Source organism: Anabrus simplex, chromosome 5 (assembly GCF_040414725.1).
Source record: "Anabrus simplex isolate iqAnaSimp1 chromosome 5, ASM4041472v1, whole genome shotgun sequence".
NCBI lineage: Eukaryota > Metazoa > Arthropoda > Insecta > Orthoptera > Tettigoniidae > Anabrus > Anabrus simplex.
This window is the reverse complement of record NC_090269.1, coordinates 446,739,757-446,762,752: the sequence shown is the minus strand read 5'-3', so window position 1 is coordinate 446,762,752 and position 22,996 is coordinate 446,739,757. Positions and strand designations below refer to the sequence as shown.

At 41.8% G+C, this 22,996-nt stretch overlaps 1 non-coding gene across 1 annotated transcript in view; it reads right to left on the bottom strand.

The window, feature by feature from the left end:
- Positions 1-17,119: 17,119 nt before the first annotated feature.
- Positions 17,120-22,996, bottom strand: part of LOC136874213 (zinc finger protein 260) — a 45,633-nt gene continuing 39,756 nt past the window's right edge. Inside the window, exon 4 of the transcript XR_011018292.1 lies at positions 17,120-21,626. This is a non-coding gene — a transcript (zinc finger protein 260). The remainder of the gene's footprint in view (positions 21,627-22,996) is intronic.

Genomic DNA, 22,996 nt, shown 5'->3' with positions numbered 1-22,996 from the left:
TTCCTATTTTTGCGGGTAAAATGGAATAAATACGTAATGTTGTCTCCACAATGCAGGGTGAGGACGACTACTGCCACTCGTACCCCCAATTGCCGCTACTGCTTCATCGAAGGAAATAAGACAGCACTTGAATCAGCAAACAGGATGCAATTGAACTTGTTACGAGTCAGCGCGATCTTGGCAGGATGATATAAGAAGTAAAGGTTAGGAGTTCTTAATTTGCTCTTAAAAAGTGATAAGAATTGAAGATGGGAATGCTTACAAGGAAACTTGCAAACAGTGAATAGCTGCGGTTATCTTCGTGAATGATGGAGTGATCAGGATGGAATTGAAATAAGAATACGACTGTACACGAATCATGAGAAACACTCAGGAAGAGAACGTGCCAGCAAACCACACGCAAAATCATTCATATATGACTTTTTCTAAATGCCCACCGTTAGCATCAGGGGCTTCAGTGAGAGCTGGTGGCAGTTACAGTTGTTACAGAAGGTTCTGGTCAGAGGTAGTAGCAGTTACAGGGGTTAGAAGAGGGTTGAGTGAGAGCTGGTGGCAGTCACAGTGGTTAGAGAAGGCTTCCATTAGAGCTGGTGGCAGTAGCAGGTGTTTGCGGAAGCCTCAGTGAGAGCTGGTGGCAGCTACAGATGTTAGGCGAGCCTTCTGTGAGAGCTGGCGGCAGTTACAGGTGTTAGAGGAGGCCTTGGTGAGATCTGGTGGCAATTGCAGGGGTTAGGCGAGGCTTGAGTGAGAGCTGGCGGCAGTTACATGTGTTAGAGGAGGCCTCCGTGAGATCTGGTGGCAGTTGCAGGGGTTAGGCGAGGCTTGAGTGACAGCTGGCGGCAGTTACAGTGGTTAGAGAAGGCTTCCTTTAGAGCTGGTGGCAGTAACAGGTGTTTGCGGAAGCCTCAGTGAGAGCTGGTGGCAGCTACAGGTGTTAGGAGAGCCTTCTGTGAGAGCTGGCGGCAGTTACAGGTGTTAGAGGAGGCCTCGGTGAGATCTGGTGGCAGTTGCAGGGGTTAGGCGAGGCTTGAGTGAGAGCTGGCGGCAGTTACATGTGTTAGAGGAGGCTTCAGAGAGCGGTGTTGGCAGTTACAATGTTTAGAGAAAGCGTAAGTGGGAGGTGGTGGCTGTTACAGGGGTTAGAGAAGGAATCGGTGAGAGGTGGAGGCAGAATGAGTTCTTGGTTCAAAGCAGTTACATTGGTTAGAGAAGGCTTCAGTGATAGCTGGTTGCACAATGAGTTCTTGGTTCAAAGCAGTTACAGGGGTTAGGGAAGGTTTCAATGAGAGCTGGTTGCACAATGAGTTGCTGGTTCAAAGCAGTTACAGGGGTTAGAGAAGGCTTCAGTGAGAGCTGGTGGCACAATGAGTTCTTGGTTCAAAGCAGCTACAGAGGTGGTTGTTTACAAATTAAATGGATGATTTTATGATACGCACAAATTATCTGAATCAAATTGATATGAAAAATATAGTAATAGTATGCCGTAAAATCAGGGACATCAGCAAAAGTAATGTAGAGCCAATGGGTGATTTCAATTCAAGAAGTGGAAATGGAACTGAGAGTTTTGGGCAGGTACCATGATTTGTTCTGAATGTGTCGAGAATAATTTGGAACAAGCCTTGGTTCGTGCAGGTCCTCACGCAGAGCAGTAGTCACTTCGTAGGCCAAGGCCCTTCTCCAGGAGCCCGCTAAGGCTCTGAATTTGAGAGTGTGAGATAGCGACCACGGGGCCCTTAGCTGAGTCCTACCATTGCTTTTACTTACTTATTGAATAGGCCAAGACTCTTCCCAAGCTTACAGAAGTTGTAAGTTACCTGTATTCATCACGCCCTTCGTAGCCCATGTCTTCCTTTAGTCGATAACTTCATTTCTTCAAAGTGACTGATCCCGTTTTATTTTCTCCCTCTGACTAGTGTTATATAGAGGATAGTTGCCTAGTAGTACTTCTTCTTAGAACAATAATCATTACTATCATCACCAACGTGCTATGCAATCACCATGTGTCAGGTAATGTCATAACGAAAATAAAAAGCATTTAATTATTAGAGTCTTAATGAAGATCCCTCTATCGGTAGGGGCGGTAGAATAACACCAACGGTATCCCCTGCATGCCGTAAGAGGCGAATAAGAGGGGGCCCCCTATTGGAAGCGTGAGTTAACGACCCAACGGCACTGATCTGGGCCATGACATTGCTTCTACTTACTTGTAGCGGGCTCCTCACTTTCATCTAACCTATCCGACCTCCCTTGGTCAGCTCTTGTCCCTTTCCAACACGAAGACATCTCCCTGTGGGTGGGGGCGGCAGAATAACACCTACGGTATCTCCTGCCTGCTGTAAGAGGTGACTAAGAGGGGCCCCAGTGGCTCTTAACTTTGGAGCGTGAGTTAGCGACCCTCGGGCCCTGAGCTGGGCGTTTAGTCATGTAGAATCAAACTTGACGCTTTCGAGTAAGAGGCATTAACAGACGTGTGTATATAACATAGTAGTTGAATAACAAATAGTGTGCCCTGTGTGTTGTATGACTTTTTGGCCAGAATCAAAGATACTGTTTTACCGCGAGATTGCCTTCCTGACGACAACGCTAAGGTATAATTAGTAGAAACTCAGTCTATCAAGTAACAGAAACAAACACAAGAATCTGTTTTACGGCCGGATTCCCTTTCTAACGCCTAAGTTCTATCAGTAACAGGACATTACGTCACCGAGATTTCAATCGTGTTATCCATCATTTTATTTCAAATTAAATATGCGTGTCTTACTTGTCTCTGCGCGAACAAGGTGATGTGTATTTTTCCTGAGTTGTCATGTGACTTCCGTTCACGTTTTTGCAAGCAGTAGCAGAACTCACAGTATTCGATCTCATTTGCTGTTATGACTTAGCGCAGAGTACATACAAAAAATATTATTTGATCTCCCCCACCCTTTTTAATGTAAGTGTCTTAGGTAATTCATATATCTGTGTGTGTATGTAGAGTAAATTAAAAATCGTGTAAGTGCAATCTCGCAACGTTCTTCTCCGTGTGTTCCGATTTTCGAAAACTGAATGATGTGTATGCGTATATCGGTGTTCTGCACGATAACCCGTGTTGTGATGTATTAGCGTTTACCGAGCGAGTTAGCTACGCGGTATGTGCAATATATGTTTCCGCGGTTTTTGATTTTCGCACCAGGCAAACGATATACGTTGTACGTTTGCTGTATACCTATTTTCTAAATTAGCGTTTACCGAGCGAGTTGGCTACGCGGTACGTGCACGATGTTTTCCGCGGTTTTGGTTTTCGTACTAGGCAAATGATAGAAGTTGTACATTACCTGTATTCATATTTTGCAAATTAGTGTTTACTGCGCGAGTTGGCTACGCGATATGTGCTCTATGTGTTTCCGCGGTTTTTGATTTTCGCAGTAGGCAAGTGTCAGAAGTTGTACGTTACCTGTATTCATATTTTGTAAATTAACGTTTACCGAGCGAGATGGCTACGCCGTATGTGCACTATGTGTTCCGCAGTTTTTTTCGCATTTAGCAAATCATAGAAGTTGTAAGTTTGCCGTAAACGTATTTTGTAAATTAGGGTTAACCGAGCGAGTTTGCTACGCATAATGTGCACTATGTGTTTCCGTAGTTTTTGATTTTCGCCCTGGGCTAACGATAGTAGTTTTACGTTTGCTGTATTCGTAAATTAGTTTTTACGGAGCGAATTAACAACGCGGTATGTGCACTATGTGTTTCCGTAGGTTTTGATTTTCCCACTAGGCAAATGATAGATGTACGTTACCTGTATTCGTATTTTGTAAATTAGCGTTTACCGAGCGGCTTAAAACGCGGTATGTGCACTATGTGTTTCAGCGGTTTTTGATTTTCGCACTAGGCAAATGACAGAAGATGTACATTAGCTCTATTTATGTTTTGTAAATTGGCGTTTACATTCATAACTATCAAGTCTAAACCTCATAACGATGACGTCATCGCTGAAAGTTATAAAGAGAAAAACAGCACGTGGTCACTCCAGCCTTATGCATAGGATCGCATCGATATAGAAAAGCATGTTTAAACTTTATCGATGGAGATATAAAGCTATGCCTTGTCAGAGCGAGAAGAGGAGGAGGAGGAGGAGGAGGTTATAAGAGCCTATATAGCCGCCATCTTGCGCTAGCATTTCAGAAACTCTAGTCTTGTTACCATTGCAGTAGGCGATATATTTTTCTCCGTTCGAATCTATCTTCTTAGGACAAATGCTAATGTTCTGAACACAACAATCGGTGTTCTTAACATCAGTTGTAGGTAACAGCAGCTTCGTTTAAGATAGTAAGTATGTGAACGAAGTTTTAGAGTGTTGAAAAGAGCTCCACTACTCAGATCCCCATACAGATATAATAGTGCTATACTACGGTCCAAAAGATAAGAATAAGTTACGAGTAAACAGCGCAACATGTAATAGACCACAAATCGCACAACATATGCAAATACAAACCTCATGTGTTCGCTCGGTAAAGGAAAGGAGTGTTCCTTGCTTTGACTAGCGGCGTAACCGTAAGGTAAGCGGAGCCAGTGCCTGAGCGCCATATTCCCTGAGTCTTAGTGGACCTGTTATCGTGTGTGGAGTGTAGCCTCGTGTTGAACGTGACAACATTATGACACAACTACGCCATTTGGACCCTCTTCTTCAGGGTAGAATACTCGGCCACCCGGAAGCAGGCCAGACAGAGACCGAGGTCGCCCCAACCTTGAATGAGCTACAAGGCTTCATTTCCAGGCTTTGGAGACGATTTCCAGACACAGGAGGTGTCAGTCGTAGGCCAGTGCCAGGTCGACCAAGGGTAACTACCCAACAGCAGGACCGATATCTGGCCTCAAACGCCCAACGAAATCGGAGTGGACCTGCAAAACAATTGTCGGCGGAGCTTGCAGCCACCTGAGGGATTGCCGCTTCCCGGCAAACTGCGTACAGGAGGCTCAGAACAGTAGGGCTGTTCGCCCGACGTCTAGCGGTGTGCGTCCCGCTAACTCCAGCACTGAGACGGGCCCGTTTACTGTGGAGCCGTCAATATCGAAACTGGACCTTGAATGAATGGAGGTATGTGCTCTTCACAGTTGAATCGGTCTTCAGTTTGCAGAACGATTCCCGACGCACATTAATCTGGAGAGAACCGGGTAGCCGATACAACCACAGGAACATCGTGGAACGGGACCAGTATGGTGGTAGTGGCGTAATGGTGTGGGGCGGCATCATGTTGGATGGCCGTACGGACCTGCACAACTTCATGGGTGGTCCGAGGAACACTGTTAACGCTTGGAGATAAGGGGATGAGATACTGAGACCACATGTTCGACTCTTCAGAGGAGCGGTTGGTCCAGACTTCCCCTTAATGGAAGATAATGCCCGACCAAACCGCGCTGATCTGGTGGATGAATTTCTGGCTGGGGAAGTCATTTGTCGCATGGATTGACCAGCGAGGGCTGTGGATCTGAATCCTGTAGAACATGCCTGAGAAGCAATGGGGAGGCGAATAGCATCTCTTCAGTATTCAACAAGAACCCTCCAAGACTTTCGCACTGTCCTTTCCGAGGAATGGGATCGACTGCCACAAGAGCTCTAGGACCACATCGCTGCGAAACCGTATAAACCGTATTAACAGTATATTTTGTTGTGGAAGACATTGCCAAGTTTTGTTAGTTGTTGCCAAAGCTGTACCTTAGCTATCAGAAAATTTCTGACCCTCTTTTTGGACAAGTTGTGGGACATATGGTGGGTGATTCAGCTTCTGATTGTTAAGCAATCCGTCTGACATTCCTATCAGGTTGTATGGCCACGTTTAGTGATTATGCTTTACTTTTGGACACTAGAGTACATTATTTCATTGGTCCAATTATGGGCCAGCAATCCCATGAATCCCTTCTATGCAGTTCTACCCCAATCCTACTGTTCAAACCCAGGACACACCATCGACAATACTTAACGTATAGATACAATACGAACATAGATCCTACATATCCAAAGACAGTGACACTTAAATAATTATTAAATGGTCAACGGTAATACGAACTAACCCTGTGTTATGGAAACAATGAAACTGGAATATTAAGCCAAATGTTCGGATATGCCATCGAGAGCCCACTCTATGATTTGCCTATGCAAAAGAAATGAACACATGAAAACTCATGCGCCCTAACGCCCGTGTGCGTGGACAACACGGTGCTGCGTTCAAACGATTTGCCACAAAACATACAGCAGTGAAGCTTCTCGCCAGTATGAAACCAATAAGGCTTTGTTGAGTTGCAAGACGCTCTGGATTGTTTATAGTAATACTCAGCCCACATATACCTTTTGCCCGTATGATTCCACGGATGTTTCGAAAGCGTGCTCTAGAGAATGAAGGATTTGCAGCAAAATCTATAGCAGTATTGCTCTACATGTAAACCGACCACGCTCACTGCCTAGTGAAGGAACTGCAACAGATACTGCAGGCAATAGTTTACACCTGATGCAACCGCATCTGGCATCTTCTTTCAGGCTACAGGATCTGCCACGTGGTAGGGCACCTTGCCAGCATTAGAACACAAGTGATTGGCCAAATAAGCTTTTTGTTAAACGACATACCACAGATATTACAAAAATATCGCTCCTCGTCTGTATGCGTCCGCACGTGAACGGCTAAATAAGATTTCCGGGTATATGACTTGGCACAAATATTGCATTTGTTCAAATTCCTGTGTGTATGACACCGCATTTGTTTGGGTAAATAATCTTTTCTGCTAAAGGACTTGCCACAGATATTGCAATGATTGCCTTCACGCCTCTATGAGTAAGCAAGTGCTCGTTCAGATTGGATTTATTCCTAAAGGCTTTGCCTCAGGTGTTGCAGTGGAATGGCTTTTCGCCTGTATGTGTGCGCAGGTCTTCGGTTAAGTTTGACTTACGACTGAAAGCCTTCCCACAAGCATTACAAGGGATTGGTTTCTCGCCAGTATGCGTCATAAATTGTTTCGTTAGCTAATGTTTAAGGCTAAAGGACACACCACAAAAATTACATTGATTGAGTTTTTCTCCTGTATGACGGCGCGAATGTGCGATGAATTGGGCTTTCTGGGAAAAGGACATGCTATGGATTTGGCATTAATATGGCTTCTCTCCTGTATGTGTCCGCAGATGTGCGGTTAAATAACCTTTACGGGTGAAGGACTTTTCACAGATTTCGCAAAAATAAGGCTTCTCGCCTGCATGTGTCCTCATGTGTATTTTTAAATAACCTTTCTGCATTTGGATTTCCCACAACTATTACAACAAATGGCCTCTCGCCTCCAAGAGTCCACAAGTGATTGGACAGGAATTCATTCCAGCTGAATGACTTGCAATTGATATTTGATGGGATTGGCCTGTTGCCTACATGAGGCTGCAAATGTTTGGCTAAATGAGCTTTCATTCTACATGACTTGCCTCAGATAGTGCATTCGCGAGGCTGATCTTCTGTATAAGTTCGCATGAGTTCGATTAAGTTGGATTTGGGTCTAAACGTCGTGCGACATGCTCTGCAGAGAATTGTTTCTCTCCCGTATGCATCCGCGCCTGTTTCTTCAAAGGCCAGGAGTTTTGGACATTTTCTGGCATACTGAGCAACGAAATTTCTGGCCACCCGTATGGAATCGCTTTGCACTGCCAGTGAGCTCCTATTTGAAAAGCATTTCTGGCAATTTCTGCATAAGTGGAGTACCTGGTCCACGTGGATCATGACGTGCTCAGACAGGCTGCTTCCGCTACTGTACTGCTTCCCACAGTGATCGCAAATGGATGGACGAACCTGATCCTGTCTCTTGAAATGTCGTCCGCCATCCGGAGGTAGAACACCTGCGTAGCTCACCTCTGGGCTCGATCTACAGTGACAAATTTAAACTATGTGACCAATAGTTCAACAGTCAACTCCACTACAAGTCTCACCCAGACGAACTACTACTGAACATTACACTGACTGATATCCCATGCAGCGAGCTCGTTACTACTGAAAATCACATTCCTATTACTGAGTATCATCTGTGGTCAAATTCAAAGTGTAGTCCTAAATTTCAAAAGCTCTCACTTGTTAGGATGATATGTTACGTCTTTTCTCTCGAAAGCCTAACTTTACGATATCACAGGCAATATTTTTCTGATAATTTCGAAATGTACGACGTCACAGACTACCTCATTTATGGGGACCTGTAATGCCTTTCTTCACAATGCCGAAATATCAATGCTTGACGTGCCTTTTAACAAAGCTACCCACGGCAGACGTATGCATTCTTATACGTTTAAGGTCCAGATAATGAATCGTATAAAACTGAAATTATAGTTTAATAAATACAACTTTTTGCAAGTTGGAAAATGTGCATTTTGCTGAACACAGCTTCCATTAAGGTGAATATGCATTTGAAACCAGGCAGTTAGAGACCTTGAATACACATGGAGCGCTTGAACAAACTGTGAAACTTTGAAGTTCCTACATGTAGTAGAAATCCAAACAATCCCCATGGCACTACAGCACTTGAAGGGCCTTGACCTAGCCCGAAGGCCTGCAGATTACAAAGTGTCGTGTGGTCAGTACGACGAATCCTCTCGACCGTTATTATTGGCTTTCTAGACCGGGGCCGCTATCTCACCGTCAGATAGCTCCTCAATTCTAATCACGTAGGCTGAGTGGACCTCGAACCAGCCCTCAGGTCCAGGTAAAAATCCCTGACATGGCCGGGAATCGAGCCCGGGGCCTCCGGGTAAGAGGCAGGCAAGCTACCCCTACACGATGTTCTACATGTAGTAGATTCTGAGAAAATGTACATTGTGTAATTAAATGAGTAAATATACGAGAAAACAGCGACCAAAATTAGAATGTCATAATAAGCCTAACTTGGGTCACCTTCCTCTTCAAATTTTTCCTGAAGTTTTCTTTTGGCAGCTCGGGCTTCTTTTGATAAATATTGGATATTAAGGTTAGCATTCCTTAGTCGTTCCTTGTCGCGTCATAGCATGTCATCAACAGTTCGACTCCCGACACAACAGCAGGATTTTCAAAACTTGTGTCTTGTTGCTTTTCGTCACTGAATGCCACTACTGCATCAAATACTCCGATGTGTATGGTATAAATGCCCACAAACACTGTCCTGAGAATCCGACTCCAGATGACATTGTTTACACCCTCACTTGGACTTTGTGTCCCGCCGTGCAGACATTGTTTCAACAGGTCAGGGAGTGCTAAGTCATTAAAATTCGGCTTTATTATCCCCATGACAGGAAGACGTAGACCATTTGGATGATAGTACATTTTTTCAGTTATTAAGCTACTCTTACACTTGCACCAGCCTTCAGGATCTACCGGACACAATCCATGATCGGGGTCTTCATTTGAGGACAGTGAGTGAAAATACAGAGCACACATTGCTCTTTTCATAACTTCCGAACTATCCAGGTTTTGCCAGATTCCTAGGCCACAGCAGATTTGAAGGTGGTCTATTGGTGAGTCAGTCTGCTTTTCCCACTGACTCGCTTACCATTTGACAACTTCCGTCCCCTCATACTTTCCTTAAATCGCCTCAGTCGTGATCCCATTCTTTTCTGCACATGGCCAGGCATTCCAGCTTATTTATGTTTACGGTATCTGCATACGGTTTGATAGAATTCACATCATTATTTACCTTTCTATCGCCATCACCCTAATAATTTACACATCGAATATTATGTCATTGGACGGAACGCTGAAAACTTATTCTCACTCCTGTCTCCATCGCCCAACTTGACCCCTCATAGTTGGCAGCAGAATCTTTTTTATGGGAATCTTTCATTCTCATCTATTCCTTTTCCAGGGTCAGTACTAGTGGCCGATAATACTCCACCATTAGGGGTATGTCCCCTCTTTTGCCGCGTACCATCGAAGGCACCGCAGAGGTCAGGAGGTTTATCACGGTCATTTGCCCCTACTGCTTCTTCACTGCATCTCACACAGATTTTAGTGCAACATCACCTACAGCTCAACCTATTACGTAGCTATAGTCTTGAAATTTTGCAGGTGGACACGGTAAAATTAAAACTCCATATAGCATATCCGCAGCTGATTTTCTTCCCAATGCAGCAAAGGCTATATATTGTGACCTTTCATGAATATCTCAATTCAGGGTTCTCAATGTTGGGCTGCGCCACGTCCAGTGTCATGCGGAGGTACATGAAATCTCCACTCAAGGGACGTAAGGTTCTGGAGTTGGGTCACAGGATCTTATGGTGGACTCATGTTGGCTCGGTTGATGTGAAGAGATGATGATTATTTATTATCCTAAACTAGGTCATAATCCTAACGTTTCTGATACTACGAAAATGAGAACACTGAATATATTTCTTTTATGGAAGGATTTTCTGTTTAATAACTAAGAAAATGCTTTGAGTAATAATTAGAAGAAAAATATATTGAAAACACCCACAAATGGACATAGGAGTAATTGAATATTACGTTAATTAAGGAAAGAAAATATCTAACTTTCAACTCTTGTCATTAGTCTTTTTACACATCGATAGTATGTCACAGTGCTGAAGGCTTAACAAATGATGTTTATCATCCACCACATTTTTAAACAGGTAACTGGGAATTGCAAAATCTCATTCGCTTCGCACGACTGTCCTGACTCAAATAAGTGTCTCAACATCCCGCTATTCATACTTAATCATCGCTTAGTTTGCTTAAAAAAAATCTATCTGACAACTTGAAAGCACCGATAAATTGCATTCATAATCGTTGGACAGGCAATAAATAATCGAATGACATAAGATAGCACCATAGTTTATCATACAACAACATTGGACAAGAGGGAAAAAATATACGCTCGATCCCTTCTGGACATCAACAGCATCCGTACCTAAATAATGGACATTAGAAATATATTACAACATCTACAATGATTTCTAACTACGAAGACTCTGCAGCTCTGGTGTCCTCTGCGAAGTTCAACCTGGAAAACTGTGTCAGCTCTAACCACTAACTCAAACAATCTACAGAGATGTTCATCTAGCAAAAGGATAGACTTACTCACCATTGAAGGTCATATCCCTTGTAACGTGGTCTGATATCATACAATGTTATTTACTTCGTGAAGATCATGTATCTTTCCAATACGGTGCGCAAGTGCCTACATTGTATTTGATTGATATAATTCGACGATCATGCTATCAGTGTTCACGAGACGAAAAACCCTAATATTATTCCAAACACAGCCCCATGCCTAAATAATTATCATTCATTATAATAATACCGAATCCGCACGCATGACTAATTCGATTCCTACCTCAATAACTCACATCAGGACCTCTACAACGCATCATCCCAAGAATAGGTAAATCCCAATGACACATCTATAACATTTCACATTACATTAACCATTGCATATTTTGACGATCCTATTACGTTAAACACTCCATCACATCACATATATGTCATGCACATCAAATTCTCCTTTCTAAAATATATTCAGGCATTTCACGTTATGAAGACTATTAATCTTATCGCCGTATTAGCTCAATATTACCGTAATAACATCACAACTGCATTCCCGAAACATAGTATTCTATGTAAGAACATGATCTGTGATGACCCTAAATTACGCACTTCACAATTATTAGGTCCTTCCGAAGTATATTAAACCTCGAATTAAATTAACAATCATTATAATGACACTATCTCAATACGAATGCCATCGATGCCAAAATCAACCTATATAACCTTGCCAGAGATCGTTAAAAATTCACACGATTTATCGTACAATATATTCACGATCCGAACTGAATTACCGTATCAAACACAACACTCCTGTTCAACGCAAAGCAAAGATTGCAAGTGGAACGGTCGCCTTCAAGTTGTATGATTTTACGTCACAATTCGACATAAAGAAACATGCTACTCTACTTTAAAAAAAGCAACTACGAAGCGGAATAATGAGATATCATTTAAGTACTCATCCTTGGTTGAATCCCGTGAAGATGTCACCTCTCATCTGCCAGTTCTTAAGTATTAGCCATTGGTATCCGTCATAATTCTCATCAGATCCTTCGAGATGCTATTACTGCTTAGCTGGTCATGTTGGAATTTGCAGTCATTTCATAATCATATCTAACGATCACCGGTTCCATGTTACCTGAAACTTATAAATATCTATTACAGTAGAGTTGCAAGCATTAGTATTGTTTACAATGTTCATACACCACACTTGCCTTGGTGTTCTAATAAACAAAATACGTATTTTGTTTTACAACACGTTATTTTACAATGATTTGTCAATATCGTACTGTGTTTTCCTTTAACTTTTGTACAATCTCTCTCTCTACGTATGATTCTCTTTCAGACTCAACAAGATTGAAATCAACTCCCATCAGAAAACAAAATCCCAAATTACATTCTAATAATAACAGACGGTTTGCTTTTCGAGGCTTCACTATACTTTTCATCTTCCATATGTTTTTGACAATTAAAACACCTGACTCTTAAAGCATAGCGCTCTCGTATGACCATTTACGCCGGCAAGGGAATTCGTTTAATAATCTGCCGCCTAATTATTTTGGTTATCAATTGAAAATTTCGTCATGAATCTCGATCATCGAATCGTACCAGGGTCTGGCCGTCACATATAGACTGAGCTTAGCCCGATTAATTCAACACATTCCATGGCCTCCGGTACCTTTCTGCCATTGATGTTCTCGCCATTTACCCGCATTTAACAGACTTCACTTGATGAAATTGTAATACTAATTCAATTCTGTGTTATACGCCGCGACGTCTCATCATCTACCGTAATTTTACGAGGCACCACGGGAATCAGAGCTTATCATTTTCCCGCAGACACCTTTAAACCGTTGCCTGTCGTTCACATAGTTGGATGAGACACTTGAGTTCAGACACTCCCGGACGTATAATAATCGGACATATGTTTTCATTGATGTCGATTTCACCATAAACTTCCAATGTCTTCACCAACCTAAGTCTGACACTCATTGGAAGGTTATAATATTAGTCTAATATTCACACTGCACAAGTTACTTTTTTCAGTCACATTCACATTTACTGCTGGTGAATTATAAAATTTCACCCAGTATTTGCAATATTTACAAACCATTTCCAGCTCCGCTTTAATGCCTATATGATTATCTACAGCTATTTCTAGGCCACTACTACTGCACTGTTTACACTACATATGTTCACTTAGAATAGAAGAAAGAATTGATAAATTAATTCATTAATTGGTTGCATTGCCCTTACAAGGCTGTTGTACACTTCTGTGACGCACTTTTAGCACTGGGTACGTCAGTGAGGTTAGAAAAATGTGGTCCCTATACTTGTGATTGTAACGGAACTTCACTTACACTACTACATGTTTTAGCTTTCGTCTGCCAATACACGCGCTTCCTAACTTTTATCACCTCTAGGCATACTGAGCTTCAGAAACAATCTTAGAACAATATACAGACCACTCACGGAAAACTCCGTTTACCATGATGGCTACCAGGTGACAACTTTCCGTGTATGAGTTATTTTAAAAATTAAGAATAAATAATTTCAAGTATAATACATTTTGACACAGGGATTCCAAAGCTAATTTCATATCAAAAATAAATTTGATTTTGAACCCTTTATCTCCATTACGGGTCCCCTTAAATAATGTACTAGGAGGTAGTTGTAAAGGCGAAAGTGGAAGTACAAACTCTTATGTCCGGCAAACATACATCTATTGAAATCCGTAGGAGTCTACTCTCCTACAAAAACGACGGCACATGGTTTGGAGTCTTGATCTTGTTCCACCACCCTGTTGGTTGTGGCAGGTGTGTAATTAATTTTCGCAAGAGCCCTTGGTGTCGTTTGAGAGAACTCCGGTGTTGTAGGTACTAATAAAGTTACGAAAATGTTTAGCCGACAGTCAGCAAAATCTGCTCAACCATGGCAAAATGTTTATATATTACTTACTGTGACACAAACACACTATACTATTACGAGTCAAGGAGTTGTAATAACGCTCTCAGCTGGACCGGGAGACAAGTGACGATCACTATGCAAAAAGTACGAAGAGACAGAATGTGTGCCGGAAGTGAGAATATTTCTTCTCTTGTTTGAATGTCAAGCTGTAAGTCAGGGCAAGGACATTTATGTACTCGTGAATCAACGAAGATTCTAGTCTTGTAATGTTTTGAACAAAAGTATCCCCAGACATGTTGTATCGTGTATCGTGTTCTAAACACATCAATCAATATTCTAATCACATGTTGTATTGAGTACAGTGTTCGATTCTATTCTTAAACACTTCTTTTGTAATCTGATCTTCTTAGAACACAGGTATCCCCTGACATGTTCTAAACACATGTTGTATCGAGTACAGTGCTCGATTCTAGACTTGATTACTTATTTATGGATCTGAACACATCAATCGCTGTTCTGATCACATGTTGAAGTTAACGACATCGAGTACAGTGTTCGATTCTAGTCTTGTCATGTTTCCTTTGTAATTCGTAAGTCTGAATATGCACAATAATGTTATCGCTGCACATTCTAGCCTTCGCGATGCATGTTCGATAGAGCTATTCCTTGACAGAGGATGAGGAGGAGGTAGAGGAGGCGGAGGAGGTAGTGGAGGAGGAGGATGTGGAGGAGGTAGCCATAACAGCCACCGCCATCTTGTGTAGTAGCCTCTAAGCGCTAATTAGCGTCGGAAAGGATATCTTGTTGTAAACTAAGGATAGCCTCCATCAAGATGGTAGATGAGAATTTAGCTTCGCGTATGCACTAAGGTTTTTCTGTTTAATGATGATAGCTAATGGAATTTTTCAAATTACCCGCCACCACATTTCAAAGGTATGTTGCTAAAGATAGCAAATGGAGCATACCAGGTCGAGAATCTAGATGGAACCGAAGAAGGGATTTATAACGCTTCTAACCTTAAGAAATATGTTCCGCAGAAAGGGTAGGCAATTAAGATAAGGAAATATTTCGTATTTTTTAATTAAGAGGGGAAGGGATGTGTACCAGGAACTGTTTTAGCCAGGTACATTATTCTAAAGTTACCGGACGGCACTAATATATGTTCATGTGCCAGACGTGAGCTCGATACGAAGTTCCCCGTAGCAAGCAGCTGACGTCCATGCCACGTGTCGTAAGCATTTCTCTCGAAGGTACGAGAACTAAAATTGACAAACTTTTTAACCGATGAAGATAAAAGTGACATACATCATCGTATAGCTAGTGTTCTGAAGGCAAACATACGTCAATCTCAGCAAATTCCACAAAGGCGTTCAAGAGATATCAAGCAAGAAACACACATTTACTCGTGACGTAGCGATTAACATTGGCCTTGCGGAGTAAAAGCTGAGGCTCCGGCCACAACAAGGCAGTACCAATTCTTCGCTCACAGCCGGCTTGTCAGTCATGCTGCTCGCGACAAGTGAAGTCGAACTTAGTGTTCATTCCACGGGAACGTCGTCATACTTGTATTACTTTCGACAGCAAGTTGACACTTAGTTTATTTGAACACCAGTGAGTAACCTTTGAATTCTCTTGAGAAATTGTTGGACTTACAATTCGACAGGGACATTCGAACTTTGGAAACTAATGTGTTTATAACAGTGAAGTTGTATGACTTGTAATATTTCGCCAGTATTTGAACTTATAAAATATCTCGATTTCCGTGTGAATAACTTTAACAAACTTGAAGCTAGCCCGACTACCTTAAATTTTAATAGTCATGAACTGTTTCAACATAGAATATCGTGAGTGCAGATTTGCAACAAATTAACTATTTTGAATATTATCTAAGTATAAAACCACTTTAACTTGTGCATAAAGACTGTTTAATAATTTTCATAACAGAGTGTACCATTTGAAACCAATTCGTGTGAACAAAATGTCTAATGAACTGTAAATACGCCGTAATACATTACGCATACTTCGTAATTATAGGATTGGTACACAAATACTTGAGGAACTGTGGCAGTGAGAAGAAATATCACACTATTCTACAATAGAGAGCTATTTCTTTTTTTACTGCGACAGTGAGTCATGATAAACTGTGCTTCGAATGAGTCATTTCGGTACATACGAACGATGTGTGGTGAGTGTGAACTGTGCATAGAAATGTGTTTTTCATTTCCAATTATTTCAACTTACGTACAAACTGGGACTAGTAAGAAAGGAAAGAAACAGTGCTTCGACAAATTTCTCATCTGGTGAATGGTGATTATATCTGAAGCCGTTTTAATCAGTTATAATACAGCAAATAAAATTGTGCTTATTTCAAAATAGGACACTAACAGTTACCTACTTGTGTTAAAGCCGTTCTTGTATTAACATGACTCAAGACGACAATAATCGATGGAGAACGACACGGATCGATTAAGATGACGTAGATCGACGGATATTGATACAGATCAACGCGGAACGTGGGCTCGGTACTACGATGGACGGTTCCTGGAACGCGATACTATGGAACATCGCGGTGCTTGCTGTTAGCTGAGTTCCAGATTGTTGCTTGCGGAGCAGTATTCAACAGTTCGAGCTCGACAAGGCATATTACAGGTGATGTACGCGTCTTTTCGTTTAGAAACTTAATTCAGACTCTCAACAGATTCTTATATGCAATGTCACTGCTGACAAAAATATTAACTCAATTCAAAAGCTCACTTACTTAATATTTTGATGAACAATTATTAGCAGATTATAAACATCGAAAATTAACTTTTGATAACTTAATTCAATAATTCACTCTCAGTAGAAATACAGACAGACTTTTGGAAGAGAGTGTGTCTTAATGTTAGCTCTCGTAATATTGTTGCTGTCACTTGTTGGAACTTTAGAATTTCAATTCAGTATTTTCATTGTAGTGAAGGCTTACAATAAACTCCTAATTCGCAATATTCATACAGAGTGTGCAATAAGTTACGTAAAATAGGACAATACTTAGAACTTTCTACCGGAAGATCGAATTTAATTTCAAGTGTTTTATATATATTTATGACTAAAAATATTTGAGAATTTCACGAGAATTTATAGAACTTACTTTGTTTAATATATGTAGAAAACATTCTTTGAAATCACAAAAGGTAGTAGAAAGGATTTCATTAAAATGAAATATTACCTTAACTTCAACATGCTTTATTGATTACATCAAGAATATCATGATGGACATATCTGGTTGAAAAAAAACAATTACACATTTAGAGAACAAGATATTTTATAAGATGAACACTATTTTTCGATATTTTGTTGTAGGTATTGGAACATATTTTCCAATAAATACATTTGACCACTACAATAATGCGATATAATAGGGCATTTTTTCATAGACTGAATAAGTGGGAGAAAGTTATATCTATTATTTCGCCTTGCAATCCTTCCTCTCTGTACCCACTCCTAAGCACTAGGCACCCCTTAGTATGATCTCATGCTCTTTGATACCATTTTTTTTTGGTACAGTACATTTCAAATTTCGTACTTATTGTGCATGTTTTCGGATTTTAGTTTGCATGTTCTAACATGTTCTACAGACAATATTAAAAACATTAAGTAATTAATGAGTGAACACTTTCGGCACTGAAACATTTGAAAGGGCACAGGTATCTATCAGGACACACTTCGAAATCTTACCGGGATCACTCAAAAGGCTAGATACAAGTGGACTGCGTCTTGGAGAATGTGAAGTGTGAACTGAAAGGTTTATCAGGAAACCTCGGATAATGAGAAACTACCACAATGTTGAAAATATACACTCGCCCACATACGTAGATGTAGAGATCATTCTCCGCACTGAAGTTAGTTTTAACAAACGCCAAAGGATTAAAACACGAATCATTGAAGAGACTGTTGTAGTGCACTGCAAAGCAAACAATGACATGGATATAATCACGCAAATTATGCATCTGTTATAATATGTTAATAATTCCCTTAGCACAATGTAGCATAGAACACACATACGGTAATTATTCCGGATAATAATGTAAATGTGAACTTTTTAATATAAAAATGAGAGCGACACTCGCAGAGTAAAATTCGCTTCGAGGATAAAATTTCTACTTCATAGCAAGCTGTCCCTATGATGTCCATAGTGTGGTGTAACAAATATCTCAAGCAAAGAATTATACTAGCATCTTCATAAATGTTATTGCTATTAGGTGATATGGAATGGAATGCAATTTACATTCACCTAACACTACTTTAAATGATTAATATAAACATATTTTAAAATACATAATGTTTATTTGTTCTCTCCAATTTTGATGCAGGCCACTTAAATTCAGCTTGTATACACAGAACATTCTCCAAGTGAAATATGTGGCTAAACTCTCCATATTTTCTATCTTACTGTGTATGAGAATAGTGTGTTACCATGAAGATAAGTTGGATATTTACAGTTATTATTATTTGCTAATTTTTGAAATGTTTGAGTCTTACAAACATCACAGTTATTTGATCAATCACGCAGCCAGAGGTTTGGTAATATTATTATTTTATATCATTATTATGATTATTATGGACAGTATGGTACTGCGATCGAATGGTTTGTCAAGAAACATACATCAGTAAGGCTTATCGCCAGTGTGAGTACACATGGGCACCTATAAATTCCAGGACGGAGTATCTTACATTAACCAGCACGCATGTATTCCAACATGTTTCAATAGTGTTCTGGTTATAGGGTCCGCCATGCCAACTTGGTACGGGTCCGGCTCGTCACCCTATTCGGCCCACCCCCTTACTTCAGCCGCACCAATCACGAGCGGCAGTTACGTGCTAGGCCAGCCCCACTCGATTCCGCCCGCGGCCCCGTAGCCGTGGAGTATGGAAATGACTCGACTATTAATCTGGAATCTTCGATTTCGCGAGGTTCCTGGATTAATCCAGCATCCGGACGATTCTAGAAGGGCCAGTGCAGGTATATAAGAGACGAACGACCTGCCTACAGTCAGTCAGTTAGCGAGTGAGACTTAGTTCGCTGGTGTGAGCTAGCGAAGAGCGCAGTCAGTGATAGCCTGGGCTGAGGATGTCAGCCTGATGGAGCATCTGGCTGTTGGAGCCGAGCACTCGTTCCTGTTACCCTGACGTCGTGTGTGTATGTGGGTCTCTTGGGGCTGGCTGCTGGAGAAGAACCTTGGAAGTTCTGGAGCAGCAGCGAAGAGAACACTGGGTGACGACGTGTGCAGACTGCGAACGGAGTTCGGCGGCTTGAGTGAACAGCAGATATTATCCCGACCCGTGTGGACTGCCGTGATGTCGAACTAGCGTGCTGCAGGGCGGACAGACGGCGAAGGATTGAACGTGTAGCCGTGCGACATGGAACCTTGTGTGCGAATGTAGAACTGTGTAGCGTGAGAACATGAGAAACTAAGAGAGAGAGAGAGAGAGGGAGAGCGCGAACCATGTAAGTGTGTACGTGTGCTTGTGTAACTTCTAGCTCGGCTATCTAGTGTGGGTGTGTGTGTGCAAATCTGTAATTGTAGTACTCAAGTTAATAAATCTTAGAAATAGGACGCTAACAGGTTCTGTACGCATTTATTCATTTATTTACCCCGTCAACACGTCGCAATAGCTTGCATTTTTGAGTGAAGGCCTTGCTCATCAGTATTACCCTTTAAGCGGTATGCAACCGCAAATCCCGGGCTTTATTGTGTTTCTAGCTAAAGGCCTTGCCACACATACTGCATGAGTATGGCTCCCCTTTTGTATGCGTCTGCAATTGTTTGGTTAGACCGCACATTTCTGACTAAAGGCCATACTACACATATTGCATGAGTACGGCTTGGAGCTCATATGCTACCGTATGTGATCTATTTGACGGTCTTTATAGGTAAAGGCTTTGCCACACACACACATATATATAGCATTGGTACGGCTAGAGGCCAGTATGCGTCGGCAACTATTCGTTATATCGCCACTCCGTCTAAAAGCGTAACCACACCTGTTGTATTAATACGCGTTATTGTCTGCATGTGTTTGGATAGATCGCCCCTACCATATAATAGCTTCAGCAATGCACCTCCACTGTGTGTCCTCAGATGTATGGTTAAAACTTCTCTATAACTGAAAGCTTAGCAACACATATTGCATTTGAACGGTTTCACGCCAGTTTGCGCCCGCGTTGTCTGGTTAGATCGCCTTTATGGCGGAAGGCCTTACTACAAATATTGCACGAGTACTGCTTGTCGCCCGTAAGTATCTGCATGTGAGAGGGTAGAACTCTTTTCAGTCCAAAGACCTTACAAATATTGCAGTAGTATCGCTTCTCCCCTGAATGCATACGCATGTGAAAGTTTAGATGCTTTTCCTTTCTAAGGGACCTTCCACACAGATTGCAGGAGCACGGCTACGCGCTTGTTTGAGTCCTGACGTGGGTGGTTAAATTTCTTAGTGTGAAGGCCTTGCCACACGCGTTCCATTTTTACGGTTTACACCTGTATGCGTGCGAACGTGCTTGGTTAACTGTCCTTTCTCTACGAAGGCGTTACCACACGTACTACATGAGTACGGCTTCTCGCCTGTATGCGTCCGGACGTGCTTATTTAACGTATGTTTCAGTCTAAAGGCCTTTTCGCACATATTGCAAGAGTACGGCTTCTCGCCTGTATGCGTCCGCGCGTGGTTGTTTAACTTTTCCTTCTGTCTAAAGGCCTTTTTGCACATATTGCAGGAGTACGGCTTCTCGCTTGTATGCGTCCGGACGTGGGTGTTTAGGTTCTCCTTCTGGAGAAGGCCTTACCACACGTATTGCATTTATAAGGCTTCTCGCCTGTATGCATACGAACGTGCTTTTTTAACGCTCCTTTTTCTACGAAGGCCTTACCACATGTACTGCAACAGTACGGCTTCTCGCCTGTATGCGTCCGCACGTGGATGGTTAATTTTCCTTTATCAATGAAGGTCTTACCACACATACTGCAAGCGTATGGCTTCTCACCTTCATGCGTGCGAACATGCTTGGTTAACGTACCTTTATCTATGAAGGCCTTACCACACATGCTGCAGGAGCACGGCTTCTCACCTGTATGCTTCCTGACGTGTGTAGTTAGGTTTTGTTTCTGGGTGAAGGCTTTGCCACACGTGAGGCAGTTATATGGTTTCTCGCCTGTATGTATCCGCATGTGTGGTATCGGCTGTATTTTCTGTCTGAAGGCCTTCCCACACATATTGCAACAATGCGGTTTTGTGTCTGTATACGTCCGCATGTGCCTCATCATACTCCTTTCGATGCTAAAGGCTTTGCCCCAATGCAGTTCTACATCTGAATGCATCGGCATATGCTCGATTAAGTCCCTTTTAAAGACATAGCTTTTGCTACAGATTTTGCAGGAGTAGGGCTTCTCGTCTATAAACGTCCGCAAGTGGCATATTGAACACTCGATGCTCCTGACATCTGTGTACAACCCAATGTGCACTGTCAAGTTGTTGATATTTGTAAAGTATTTCTTGCATATTCCGCACTCATAAAGCGCTTGTTGCTTGTGGATCATGACGTGCTTAGACAGGCTGCTTTGGGAATAGAACAGCTTACCACAGTCATCGCTGTTGAAATGACAATCCCCTTTGTGTCTCGCGAGATGTTGGCCACGATCTGGACGTGGATGATCTGCGCAGCTCACATCTGGACTCGATCTACAGTGACAAATTGAAACCATGTGACCAATACTTCAACAGTCAACCCCACAAACAGAGGAATGACTACTGAAAATTTCATTCACTGCTATCCCATGCAGAGAGCTCTTTAATAATGACCATCATATTCCTGAAGGTGAACATCATCTCAAGTGAAATTCAGAGTGTAGTAGTGACTTTCAAAAGTACTACCTTGATACGAAGAGGTGTTGCGTCTCTTCTCCGGAATGCCTAATGTCGCAGTAAAACGCGCAATAATCTGACAAGCTCATGGACTACCTCATTTGAAGATTGAATGAGGGAAACTTGTCTAGCCGAAAGGAGAAGCTATTGAAATTCGTAAAAGACTACACTCCTACATAGGGGACGGCGTATGCGTTGGAGTTTTGATGTTGTTCGCTCACACAGTGGTTTGTGACAGGTTTGTAATTATTTATTGTAATAGCCCTTGTCGTTTGAGAAAATCAAAGTGTTTTATGTACCAATAAGGTTTAGAACATTCTTTACTGCCCGTCAGCCATGGCGAAGAGATTATAAATATTATTGACTGTGACACAGACATACTGCAATACTCTCAACTCACCTGCGAGAAAGGTTGATTATCAATACGCAAATAATTAGGAAGAGAGATAATATGCGGCAGAAATGAGAACAATTATTTGTCGTTGGTTTTGAATGTCGTGCTGTATGCCAGGCCAAGGGAATATATGTACTTGTGAGTACGAAGATTTTGATTTCTTGCATGTTATTTAGATAAAAATTATTAGTATTGGCGTAAATGTGTATTTGTGTAGATTTCTTTGTGTCGCACCGACACAGACTGGTATTATGACGACATTGCGATAGGAAAGCCCTAGGAGAGAGAAGGAGTCGGTCGTGGCCTTAAATTATGCAGAGCCCAAGCATTAGGCTGGTGCAAAATTGGAATACAACGGAAAAAATCTTCAAGACTGCCGACCGTGGGGCTCGAACCCACTACATCAAGGATGCAAGCTGACAGCCACGGGCATCTAACTGCAAGGCGAACTCGCCCGGCGTATAGTTTTCCTGGTAGAGCTGTAATCAGATTTACAAGATATTCCTACATAATGGAAATTAACTTACGTTCGCGGTACTTACGAATGTAACAACTGGCGTCAGAGGTAGGATAGTTTTTGGGCAATTCGTGACCTTTAAAGGATAGTGCGATATAAGGAAGACGACACCAGGAATGATGGCTATGATGAAAGTGACTTTGATCAATTTACAATTTGCCGTTATGAAGTGCGAGCTGGAAGAACGCGATGAGGATATTTCCGGAAGCAATACCGCGTTACGGTCATGACTTCGATCAGTAATAGTAGCAGAAGGTAATGATACTGATAAAGAAA